The sequence below is a fragment of the Pristiophorus japonicus genome, chromosome 9, assembly GCF_044704955.1.
Source record: "Pristiophorus japonicus isolate sPriJap1 chromosome 9, sPriJap1.hap1, whole genome shotgun sequence".
Lineage (NCBI taxonomy): Eukaryota > Metazoa > Chordata > Chondrichthyes > Pristiophoridae > Pristiophorus > Pristiophorus japonicus.
Genome location: NC_091985.1, coordinates 117,333,386 through 117,346,695, shown reverse-complemented (window position 1 = coordinate 117,346,695; position 13,310 = coordinate 117,333,386). Strand labels below are relative to the sequence as shown.

The window sequence follows — 13,310 nt, the reverse complement described above, 5'->3', positions numbered from 1 at the left end:
TATTCACTGTACAGTCTTACAAATCCAGCAACTGAATCATTCTGCGTCATTTGAACACTGAACAATCTTCTTTCATTAGTATATAACCAAGTAAACAGCTAATAATTCCATAAAATTGCCCTGCATATTAAAGAGGTTGCACAATCAAACCGATTGGTAAATCACTTTATACAAACATAGATCATAATACCAAAAAACACAAACATTTATCATTTAAGAATAAAAGGAAGTGTTAAATAGAAATGGTTTCATAGTCTGATATAATTACTTGGTCAATTGACAAAACTTCAAATTGCCACAACATTGGAAGTTTAAATGTACAGTAATATATAATATATATGCATCTGTTAGTGAAACATAATGCTGTAGCACAAATTCTATCATGATAAAATATTAATTTTAAAGGGTGGAATAAAGGTAAAATGACAAAACACAATATTAGGCATTTAGTACATAATTAACATTCTGGAAACTACCTACTACCTCTATTGATGTCCACTGCTAGTAGGCATATATTTCAGACATTCTGCTGTACAGTACTTGACATTTCTGTTGATATATGAGCTGAGCAGAATAAGTCAGAAATGTAACATGCCATCCTTCATAGAAAGTCTTGTTCAAGACCAGCCTTATCTGAGAGATTATGCGTGGCTGCATTATACAGAACTAATAGTGCATGTAGATACCTTAAGAATGAATTTGAAAATGCATCAAACACTCGAGAAGGATTTAGGCCCACTCAGAAGAGATACTTAAGAATATGCAAATACCCTCCACAGAATTAGGTTTAACAGATTTGACTAGTACAAACAATGAAGGTGCTCTTTTCCCTTGCTGCCACTGTCAATCAGTGAATGAGATTAATGCCCAAGGTTCTGAAAAACCTGTAAAATGAAATAAGTACTGTACAATAAAGGCCCATCAATTTATTACAACAATACTGCTATCATTATGCTGTTACTGCCAATACAGTTAAGTACCTCACTATCAGCAGCTGAAGGGAATGAAAACGGTTGCATGCTGCCTCCAATCTTTAAACAACACTCATTACATCTCATGTAGCAAAGATTGTCACTATATCTTGTTTTTGTTTAAAGTCAATTTTATGCACACGTTTTGTGCGGATGATTAATAAAGCATTAATTCTATTTTATTTAATTCAACAGACTCATGGTAATTAACTAGATATCTACAGTGCAGTGAATGTATTATGAACAAATTTTCAAATACAATAGGAAAAATTAATGGGCGAGTCGTACAGTAGTTTTCATATTGTATCAATGTAAAACTAGGGCACGAAGTTGTTTATCCTAGGGATGCAACATATATTGGCAAACAATGAGAATCTCAGTGCTTGGGCTTCTCACTGCAATATAACAAATTACAACAAAACCGGCGTTGTATAGTTTATGTATGCAATTTTAAAAGATTTCAGCTGGTCTGTGAACACCTTGACATTTTTAAATTTAGTAAGTAGCTGATAGAACAATCAGTTCTTCATTAACTAAAAAAGCGTAACTGCCACCCTGAAGGGGCCCTTGTACGTGGGGTTAAGTATGCTTGCACACAGTTACACTTTGCTTGGTACAGAAATGATGCTTATAACTCACTCCTGTAAAGCAGGCACTGGCGTCAATCTGATACCTGCCGTATAAAAGGGGCATTAAAAATTACCCCAACTCTTTCAAAAATATCTTGGTTGTCAGGGTCCTCTCAGCAAATTAAATAATTTATACAGACCGAGTTCAATTTCCAAATTATATACATAATGTGTCTATAACTACACATCAACTTGTAAAGTTCACAAAACTTAAAAATTCCTTTTCACAGACACTCGCTGGACACAGATTTCCATTCAGTTCTCCTACTTCACAGAAAAGACAACTACATGTGGGAGTTTCATTATCAAAGCTACTGACAAATTAATGCTTAGATGTAAATGACAAAACTAACGCAATTGGCCAATTTAATAGCCTGTGAATGAATCGGTATGCACACCCTATTAAGGTGCTAATTTGTAGATCAAAGACATTCTCACACCTGGTAAAGCTGTATTAAATCCCAACCATGAATACTGCCCACTTCAACAATGAGTTCTGCCTGGGAATGCACACTTCCTTGCTAACCTTGACCTCTGCAGTTTTAAAGGTTGTAATTTCATCATGTGAGAAAATGCGAAATAAATAAAGAACACCTTTGCAGGTGCTTTCATATCGTTAAAAAAGCAAGATAAAGTAGAAGCACTGATTCACAATGAAATCAAAACTAAAATCCTCAATGTAATGGATTTTGTCACAACTTTCATGAGTCACTTTTTCTGTATTCCTCTGCATTCAAAAAAAAACTGTTGTACAATTTAGGTTCCAATATATCACAGGGAATAAGAGCAGAGAAATTATTTTTCAAGATTTGTGCAAGATAACACATACAATTTAGTAAACAGCACAAATTGGATGAACCCAGTGCCTCACTATGCATAAGGCACAGTAGGCTTGCTATTGTACATGTTGAATTGATGATGTAATTGGAAAATACATCACCACAATAAATTCTGCTATTCTAAATTGGCAGCGATGCACTTCTAGGGGGGGAGGGGGTGGGGGTGGAATTGGCTGCAAATAGAACGCACCCAGAGATTGGTCACCCCCAACTCTTGTATTTAGCCCAACATCGGACAAGAGAACCAACGTCCTCCCCTTAGTCTCTTCTTAATAAGAATATAAGAAATAGGAGCAGGAGTAGGGGAAACAGCCCCTCGAGTCTGCTCCGCCATTCAATATCATGGCTGAGCTTCGACCTCAAATCCACTTTCCTGCCCTATCCCCATATCCCTTGATTGCCATAAAATCCAAAAATCTATCAAACTCAGTCTTGAATATAGTCAATGACTGAGCATCCACAACCCTCTGGGGTAGAGAATTCCAAAGATTCACAACCCACTGCGTGAAGAAATTTCTCCTCGTCTCAGTCCTAAATGGTCCTTATCCTGAGACTATGACCCCTAGTTCTGGATTCTCCAGCCAAATAATAATGGGCCAAATCTTGCTGAAGCGGGGCATCTCGCATGTGGGCTGTTAGTTAGACTTTTTCCTGAACCCTTCAGATTGAACATTTTTGCCCTGCAAGTTGATGTTAGGACCATCCTAATTAATGATTTGGATGATACCTGCCCCCGCTCCCAGTGGCAATAACCCTTCAGTGTCAGCTGTGGCAGAGTGGGTAGCACACTTGCCTCTGAGTCAGAAGGTTGTGGGTTCAAGTCCCATTCCAAGAACTGGAGCACATAAATCTAGGCTGACACTCCAGCGCAATGAGGGAGTGCTGCACTGTCGGAGGTGCCGTTTTTTGGATGAAATATTAAACCGAGACCCAGTCTGCCCTCTCATGTGGACGTAAAGGATCCTATTTCGAAGAAGAGCAGAGGAGTTATCCCCGGTGTCCTGGCCAATATTTATCCCTCAATCAACATAATAAGAACAGATTATTTGGTCATTATCATATTGCTGTGTGGGAGCTTGCTGTGCGCAGATTGGCTGCCGCGTTTCAGGGCAATAGGGCAACAGGAATCTCAGTGAATGATGGAACCAACAATGTATCTCCTTAATCAATGAGATTTAAGGATTAAGAAATAAACAGAGGAACGAGAGGGAAGGAAATCGGGTGAAAGAGTCAAATTAGGTACAGAAAGATAAACAAATAGAGGAAAATGATTGGATTAAGAGAGAGAGAAAAGACAGAAAGGAAAAGAAAGAAAAAAAGAAAAAAATGTAAAATTTTTAATTTTATAAATCTCTAAGAACTTACTACATGAAGGAATGAGACCCAATAGTTTATTAAACATTGATTAAATTACAGTAACAATTATCACGTTGTTAAAAGGTGCTTGTACTGTTAAGTACGAGCCCTAACTTTCTGCGGTGAGTTTAATTGTTAATTAATGTGCAAATCCAGCAAGTTCTTAAAAATAACAGGGAGGTTACGGGCGAGCTGCTGTCTGCGTGAAGAAAACAGCGGAGCGGCGTAAATCAACCAACAAGTTCTGGAGATTCGCAACTCACGGCATACCTCTTAATTCCCTGAACTTGCTGGCCGATTTGCACAATAATAATGGCGTGTGTCATGAACTCGTGTTATTTTTCCAGGAAGATTTGGCCCAATGTTATATGTTCATTTCTGGGAGCAAAGAAGTACCAGCTACCTCTCTGTATGTCAATAGTAGATAGAAAACAGAACCAAAAGGTGAAGATAGCAAGCACAAAGTTTGGGCATGGTCTAAGAGAAGCATTGGAGACAAAATACTCCTACTCTGCTAATATTAAAAAAAAAATTAAAAATCCATTTAATTTCAGTCATGCAATTCCTCCCCTTTCTGGCATGTACAGGTAACACTTATAACTACTGCCAATGAAGAAAGAAAAGGAAATAAGGCTGCAATTCAAAATAGGGCCTTACAAAGTAGGACAAGATTAACATTGAAAGAATAGCAAAATGGCATTAATTTCTTGAAACGATAGTGCCCCCAGGTGATTTTTCCCTTGTGGGATGACAACAATTCCTATTTGTATGCGGAGATTGTAAAAGTGAGAAGAACATATACCAACAATTCACAAAATTAGAGGTAAATTAGATCCCTTTAATCACATATGTGGATCATTATGGAAATTTAAACCAGATGCCATTACACAATACTTGTGAAACACAATACAAGTATGACAACTTAATTGAATTCAAATTAATTATATTGGCCAGGGCTAGAATTTCATGGTATTCCACTAGTTTGGGCACATCAGAGTAAAATATGGCAAAGTAATTCAGTCTCTTTTGCTATTCAGCACAGTATGCTGAAAAATGCCAGCAACTGTGTGTTGTATCTGTAGGAATACCAGTGAGGACACTATCCACAATTTCAGCTTGGCTCAGTTGGTAGCACTCTTGCCTTCTAAAGATTGAGAGTCCAAGCCCCACTCTTGGACTTCAGTACAAATTCAAGGCTTATACATCAGTGCAATACTGAGGGAGTACTATGCGTCAATGTCATTGAAGTCAATGGAAAGGGAAATTGGCCGCGGTGTATAGCGGGTCGCTGATCTGCTACTACCTGTTTTGTGCCACCCTCGAAGTTGAACTTTGCTAAGATGTTATAGTGACAGTACTGGAACTAGCTCGCCTACTCTGAAAAAGGTGTTGGCAGCTCCATCTCAAAATTTGCGAATACCACCAAAATAGCAGGGGTGTTTTATACAGTGGAAGGCAGGAGGAAGGTGGGCTGACAATGGGTAGAGGCAGTTTAATGCAGAAAAGTATAAAGTAACATACTTAGGGATCTGAAATGAGCAGAGGGATTATAGGATTAAGGGAAAATTGCTGACAAAGACAAATAAGGAAAAGGTCTGTGGGTAGATAAATCCCTCAAGACATCAAACTAACATTTAGCTGCTGTCAAGAAAGCAAATATGATTTTAGGCTGTATAGAATGAGAATAGAACAACAGAGGTTATCCTGGGACTGTATATACCAGTGGTCAGGCCAAACCTAGAGTACTGTGTACAGCCTGGAACGCTCACTATAGGAAGGAGGTAGTTCAACTCTAGAAGGGCAGAGAAGAGCTACTAAAATAATTAGGGAACTAGAGAATAATACATGTGTAGACAGATTCACAAAACTGGGACTCTGCTTCTCGGCGAGAAGACTGAGGGGAGATAATATGAAGGTATTAAAAGTAATAAGCCTCCGGGGAGAATCAGTCAGGGTTAATTCAAATGCTACAGGATAGCAGAACAAGGGGATACAAGTATAAGCATTCAGGAAAGAATTATTTTATTCAGAGATCAAATTGGCCAAGTATTTTTAAGAGAAATACATCATCAGATACAATTCATAGGACTGGAGGAAGGCAAATTAGATGGGCCTGTGGATTTTTCCGATCTGGAGATATTCTATGGGCTGAATTTTTGGCTTTTTGTGATTTCGCCCGTTTCTGGGAGCAATTCGCGGTGGAGCCAAAAATGTAGTGGCAGGTTAACGTTAGCACCAGAGCGAGCAACTTTTGGCAAATGAAAGTTCATAAGGAGCGTTAACTCCAGCGTTGCACCACACACTTTGTGCGCCGGAGCCGTAAATTCCGGTGTTAAAAGAATTAGCTGTTCTGCGCATGCGCAAATTTTATTCCTCCCCGCACTTCTGGTCTGGAGTCCAGTCACAAACACTAATGCAGGGCGCAGCCATGCGCATATGCAGCACAACCGGGACTGAATCAGCCATTTTAAATTTGGATTTTGATCATGGAGGACAACGATTCCAGACAGCGTGCCAGGCAATTCAGCCATGAGGCTAATGAAGCTCTAGTGGGATCTGTGGAAAGAAGATGGCAGGAGTTGCACCTTATGGGTGGATCTAGACCACTGCCATCCATATTTAAAAGAATTTGGTGGAAAATCGCTGAGGAGGTCTCTGCCTTAGACAGTAATCAGAACTGGCACACAGTGCCGAAAGAAGTTTAGTGATCTGACAAGGTTTGTCAGAGAGTACAATTTTAATTCATGCACCCCTTTATTACTTCAATTATAAATCTGACACATTATTTATCATTTCTTTGTGTGCCTCTCAGCACTTTGTAGGCACACAAAGGTAGGCTTATGTCGGCACCCTATTTGCCATGAATGATCTTTACACATTATTAAGATTGCTTTCTGAGATCTCATAAGATTGCTCCCCACTTCGATGTCCTCCTGATGAACCACGCGCAACCTGCAAGGCCATTAAACAGAGGACTGTATTACATTCAGATAGTATGGTATAAATGCTTTGGCCGCTATCTGTGCCACAAGAGTAGATGAACCCTCTTGTAACCATTCCCATTTTCATGTTTGCAGACAAAGAAGTCACACAATCGGTGTAAGCAGGTGCGGACAGGTGGCGGTCCGCCTCAGACCCTGCCACCCACTGACATTGAGGACAGAGTGGCAGGCATTATCGGCGTCACAGATCAGGCAGCTGACCCCCATTCGGATACTGAGGGCAAGTCCTGCACACTCCCTGGGATAGGTTGGGGCAATGTCACGCAGTCTCTCTGGACTAGGTTGGGGCAATGTCCTGCGGTGCCTCTGGACTAGATATAATGCAGTAGCGGCAGTCCTTCAAATGAACCTGTGCTATATGACCTTCCTCATGTCACTCTGCCCCCTCCCCTGTTGCTAACCACTTGTCTGTTGCTTTCTACTTCCAGATGACCAGCCACAGCTGCAGCAACCCTCAGGGGACCACTCCACATCAGGCCATCATCTGGAGGAGGAGGAGGAAGAGGATACAGATGAGCCAACTCCGGCGCAGCATCAATCCGCCCTTGTTCCACCATTGGCACTCAGCTCCTCTGAAGACGACGTGATGTTCTTGGGGTTCGACGAATCTGGGGCTCCTGGGACCAGTGGCATGCAGCAATGCAGTGATGGGGTTGACTCCCACATGCCATCTCTCCGGAGGATGAGTCGGCAAAGTCAGTCTGCTGACAGTCAAGCAGATGTGGAACTGGACATGGTGGGAATGTCCAGGGAGAGCATCCAGGTCAGCCATCAGTTCCTTGATGCCTTGGGTAGTATTCTGGCTAGCATCGACAATCTGAAAGCGACCATTACGGAGGTAGGGTCGCAGATTGGACAGTGCGAGCTGTGATAACAGCGAGGCCATACTTGCCCATACAGGGCTGGTGGCCTCCAGCAGTGACAGTGGAGTCCCGGAGAGTGTGGCGCGAACCCTTGCGGAATATGCGCATTGCAGGCACAAGCTCTGCTTTAGCTTGGGCAGGTGATGCAGTCCATGCCTGTCGCCATACTCTGTGTTTCCCACTGTCACACCCAAACCACCGGAGAATGGCGACATCGATGAAGAGGCTAGCCAGTCAGAAGCTGGGCTTTCCACATCAAGAGCTGTCCCAGTGCGTCTCCAGACGGCGTCTCCATTGTCTCTCCCCCCAACACAGCAGTGCTCTGGCAGCCTTGCTGCACGCCATCTTGGTGCCACTTTGGGTAAGAGCAGCAGGCAAGGGAGGGTGAAAAGGGGAAGGAGGGCAAAAAACGGTGGGAAATAAATAGTGCGGCAGGATATAATATTGCTTCATTATGTTGTTGATGCTGGATGTATTGTATGTTTTATGTTACATTATAATGTTACACTGGATTATGTTATTTTGTTGATAATGTTGTTGAATTTTCACACTGCTGGATGCAGCTAATTTTATTTTATTTAAGTCTCACAATAAATATTACAAAGTTCAGAATGTTACAATGTTTAATACATTTTCTTGTTCACCTTAGCCATTCCTGTGTAGTGTCTTATTTTCAGTATAAGAGGGGGAATAGACAGCATGATGCGATAGAGTGGCTAGGCAATGCTCAAGCAAAGCGTTCAATTATGAGCCGCTGACGCAAGGCTTTTTCAGCGGCGAAATCTCCACGATGCCTCCCGTGGTTGTGGTGGTGGTGGTGGCCTGAGTTCCTCGCCAGGCTCCTCCTACATAGAAACATAGAAACATAGAAAATAGGTGCAGGAGTAGGCCATTCGGCCCTTCTAGCCTGCACCGCCATTCAATGAGTTCATGGCTGAACATTCAACTTCAGTACCCCATTCCTGCTTTCTCGCCATACCCCTTGATCCCCCTAGCAGTAAGGACCTCATCTAACTCCTTTTTGAATATATTTAGTGAATTGGCCTCAACAACTTTCTGTGGTAGAGAATTCCACAGGTTCACCACTCTCTGGGTGAAGAAGTTCCTCCGCATCTCGGTCCTAAATGGCTTACCCCTTATCCTTAGACTGTGACCCCTTGTTCTGGACTTCCCCAACATTGGGAACATTCTTCCTGCATCTAACCTGTCTAACCCCGTCAGAATTTTATATGTTTCTATGAGGTCCCCTCTCATTCTTCTGAACTCCAGTGAATACAAGCCCAGTTGATCCAGTCTTTCTTGATAGGTCAGTCCCGCCATCCCGGGAATCAGTCTGGTGAACCTTCGCTGCACTCCCTCAATAGCAAGAATGTCCTTCCTCAGGTTAGGAGACCAAAACTGTACACAATACTCCAGGTGTGGCCTCACCAATGCCCTGTACAACTGTAGCAACACCTCCCTGCCCCTGTACTCAAATCCCCTTGCTATGAAGGCCAACATGCCATTTGCTTTCTTAACCGCCTGCTGCACCTGCATGCCAACCTTCAATGACTGATGTACCATGACACCCAGGTCTCTTTGCACCTCCCCTTTTCCTAATCTGTCACCATTCAGATAATAGTCTGTCTCTCTGTTTTTACCACCAAAGTGGATAACCTCACATTTATCCACATTATACTTCATCTGCCATGCATTTGCCCACTCACCTAACCTATCCAAGTCGCTCTGCAGCCTCACAGCATCCTCCTCGCAGCTCACACTGCCACCCAACTTAGTGTCATCCGCAAATTTGGAGATACTACATTTAATCCCCTCATCTAAATCATTAATGTACAGTGTAAACAGCTGGGGCCCCAGCACAGAACCTTGCGGTACCCCACTAGTCACTGCCTGCCATTCTGAAAAGTACCCATTTACTCCTACTCTTTGCTTCCTGTCTGACAACCAGTTCTCAATCCATGTCAGTACACTACCCCCAATCCCATGTGCTCTAACTTTGCACATCAATCTCTTGTGTGGGACCTTGTCGAACGCCTTCTGAAAGTCCAAATATACCACATCAACTGGTTCTCCCTTATCCACTCTACTGGAAACATCCTCAAAAAATTCCAGAAGATTTGTCAAGCATGATTTCCCTTTCACAAATCCATGCTGACTTGGACCTATCATGTCACCTCTTTCCAAATGCACTGCGATGAAATCCTTAATAATTGATTCCATCATTTTACCCACTACCGATGTCAGGCTGACCGGTCTATAATTCCCTGTTTTCTCTCTCCCTCCTTTTTTAAAAAGTGGGGTTACATTGGCTACCCTCCACTCCATAGGAACTGATCCAGAGTCAATGGAATGTTGGAAAATGACTGTCAACGCATCTACTATTTCCAAGGCCACCTCCTTAAGTACTCTGGGATGCAGTCCATCAGGCCCTGGGGATTTATCGGCCTTCAATCCCATCAATTTCCCCAACACAATTTCCCGGCTAATAAGGATTTCCCTCAGTTCCTCCTCCTTACTAGACCCCCCGACCCCTTTTATAACCGGAAGGTTGTTCGTGTCCTCCTTCGTGAATACCGAACCAAAGTACTTGTTCATCTTCCTCCTCCTTCCCCTTCTCTTGAGGTGGTTCTACAATCCCCATTGGCAATTCCTGTCCCCTCATGATGGCTAAGTTGCATGCAGCACACCAAAATGAACTCAGGAACCTGCTGAGGGGAATATTGCAGGCAGCCTCCAGAGCACTCCAATTGTCTGTTTGATGATGTTGCATGTGGCTGCATGGCTCTCATTATAGCGATGCTCGGCTTCTATCTGAGGGTTCCGGAGAGGGGTCATGAGTCAGGTGGCAATGCCGCAATCTTTGTCCCCAGCTCTGGCCTTGTGGTTGACGCTGGAACATGCTCTCACGCAAAATGAAAGCATCATGGATGCTCCCTGGATATTGGGCATTGATTGCCATGACGCGCTGAGTATGGTCGCAGACGATCTGTACATTCATGGAGTAGAATTCCTTTGGGTTTCGGAAAACCACTGTATTCAGTAAAGGTGCTCATAGGGTGTTGTGCGTACAGTCAAGGGCACCCTGAACCTTGGGGAAGCCAGCAAAGCATCCAAAACCTACAGCCCTCTTATTTTGTGTCTCCCTGGTCATCGGGAAGTTTATGAAGTCCATTCTGCGTGCGTACAGTGCATTAGTCACCTGGCAAATGCAGCAATGTGTAGCGTGCTATGAGATGGAGCATATGTCCCCACTGATGCCTGAAAGGAGCCGGAGGCATAGAAGGCAAGTTGCCACAGTCACCTTCACCTCGATCGGCAGTGCAGTCCTGTTGCCACTGGTAGGCTGTACTACCACCAAGCTCATGGTGTATAGGGCTATAGTGATACCCGCCCTCCTGTATGGCTGAGGCATGGACGATATACAGTAGACACCTCAAGTCGCTGGAGATATATCACCAACAATGTCTCCGCAAGATCCTACAAATCCCCTAGGAGGACAAGCGCACCAACATTAGTGTCCTCGTCCAGGCTAACATCCCAGCATTGAAGCAGTGACCACACTCGATCAGCTTCGCTGGGCAGGCCACATAGTTTGCATGCCAGACACGAGACTCCCAAAGCAAGTGTTCCATGCGGAGCTCCTTCACGGCAAACAAGCCAAAGGTGGGCAGTGGAAATGTTACAAGGACACCCTCAAAGCCTCACTGCAAAAATGCGACATCACCACCGACACCTGGGAGTCCCTGGTCAAAGACCGCCCTAAGTGGAGAAAGTGCATCCGGGAGGGCGTTTCTCAACACCGAGAGCATGCAGAAATCAAGTGCAGAAACGGAAAGAGCGTGCGGCAAACCAGTCCCACCCACCCTTCCCTCAACGACTATCTGTCCCACCTGTGATAGAGTCTGTGGCTCTCGTATTGGATTGTTCAGCCACCAAAGAACTCACTTCAGGAGTGGAAACAAGTCTTCCGCGATTCTGAGGGACTGCCTATGATGATGATGGGTAGGCTGTAGATCTGCCTATATGAGCTGGCATACTTCTGTGACCACCTTTTCAGAAGCACAGCCTTCGAATGCACTGTGCCTCAGTGAGCTGAAGGTATGAGCGCTGTTCCCTGTAAACTCGTAGGGGGTATGGCCTCCTCCCCATCCGTCAACAACCTCTTCGATTACGTTGCAAATAATCAACAATAAGCGTTCCCCCAGCTTGAAGCCGTATGAATATAGTAGCCAGGATTACTGGCTCCTGACCTAGCATGGCCCCCATCTTGTAAAATGTCCTTAAATGTCCTTTATAAAACAAACTAGAAATTCACATAAACTTCACAATCAAAAGTATTCAGTAATGCAGCATTCGTCTCCCAATCCTTTTAATCACTCATAACTGCGACTTTCTCCTCTGATTTCAACATGGCGCAGTTAGTGCCTGGTGCGCCCTGGATCGTCTGTTTTTTCTGGGCGGGTTCTCGGGCAGACGTTAAATCGGGCGAAATGCTCGAAAGTTCCGCCCGAGGCGCTAGTGCAACGATGCACAATGATTTACGTCCTCCAAACAGTCAAAACAGCGGCGGGGCGCAAAGTTTAGCCGCCGCAAAGCCATTGCCGAAAGTTCTGCCCGGGTGCAAAATCTTGTGCACCTCATTTCATGCCCAAAAAATCTTTTTGCGCCCCGCCAAGGCACTAAATGGGGTGCAAATCAGCCAAAAATCCAGCCCTATGTTTCTACTAATCCAGTTGGTCAAGAAACAATGTTTGGAGTGGGGGTAGAAGGACTAAGCTAAAACTTGTCAATCGCAGAAAACAGTTGAAAAGATCAGTAAAAAGGAATAAATTACAATGAAATCTTGAGCTTGAATTAGAAAAGAAAATTAGGTATTGTACTCAAATTTAGGTATAGTAATAAATATAGCATTGGCATTTATTGCTGAATTTTGTACATACGACATTAACTATAATTGAAGGTGACGATTTGAGAGAGTATTAAGATTTTGTGGATAAGAATGTGTAATTTCCCATTATTCCAACTGTCATCGTGGACGTCAACATTTTCTCCGAGTATCAGGAAGACTAAAGCCATCTTTTGCAGCACCTCCCATAAACTTTGCTCTCTTGCCACGGATTACATCTCACGTTTGGCCAATCACTCAAATAAAACTAGACCATGTAAAATCTAGGTGTCTTGTTCAGCCCAGACTGCGCTTCAATCCACATCCTATCCATCACCAAGAGTGCTTACTTTCATCTTTGCAACATTGTCCATCTGACCTCTATCTAATCCCCTACTGTCACTAAAACCTTTATCTGAGCTTTATCAACGCCAGAGTCAATTCCTCCAATATATAACTTTCCAGTCTCCTATAATCAACTCTCCATGAATTCAAAGTTGTTCAAAACCCAGCCCTTATTTTGTCTGACTCACAGTCATCCTTACTGGGATACATTTACTCCCCCTTTCCCAATACATTAGACTTTAGAATCTTCATCCTCATCATCAAAACCCTCTATTCCCCCACTTCATCTTTAATTTTCTGTAGCCTTTATTTGCCTCTAGTTTGTTATGCATCCCCCTCCCTTCACCCCACCATTGGAGGCACAGCCTTCAGTTGCCTGGGCCCCACTCTCAAACTCCCTCTCTAAACTCCACCTAAAGC

The 13,310-nt window shown here is 43.4% G+C and overlaps 1 protein-coding gene across 4 annotated transcripts in view; it reads right to left on the bottom strand.

Moving 5' to 3' along the window:
• Nucleotides 1-13,310, bottom strand: part of ehbp1 (EH domain binding protein 1) — a 499,650-nt gene that overhangs the window by 284,258 nt on the left and 202,082 nt on the right. The gene's annotated exons all lie outside the window — the stretch shown is intronic.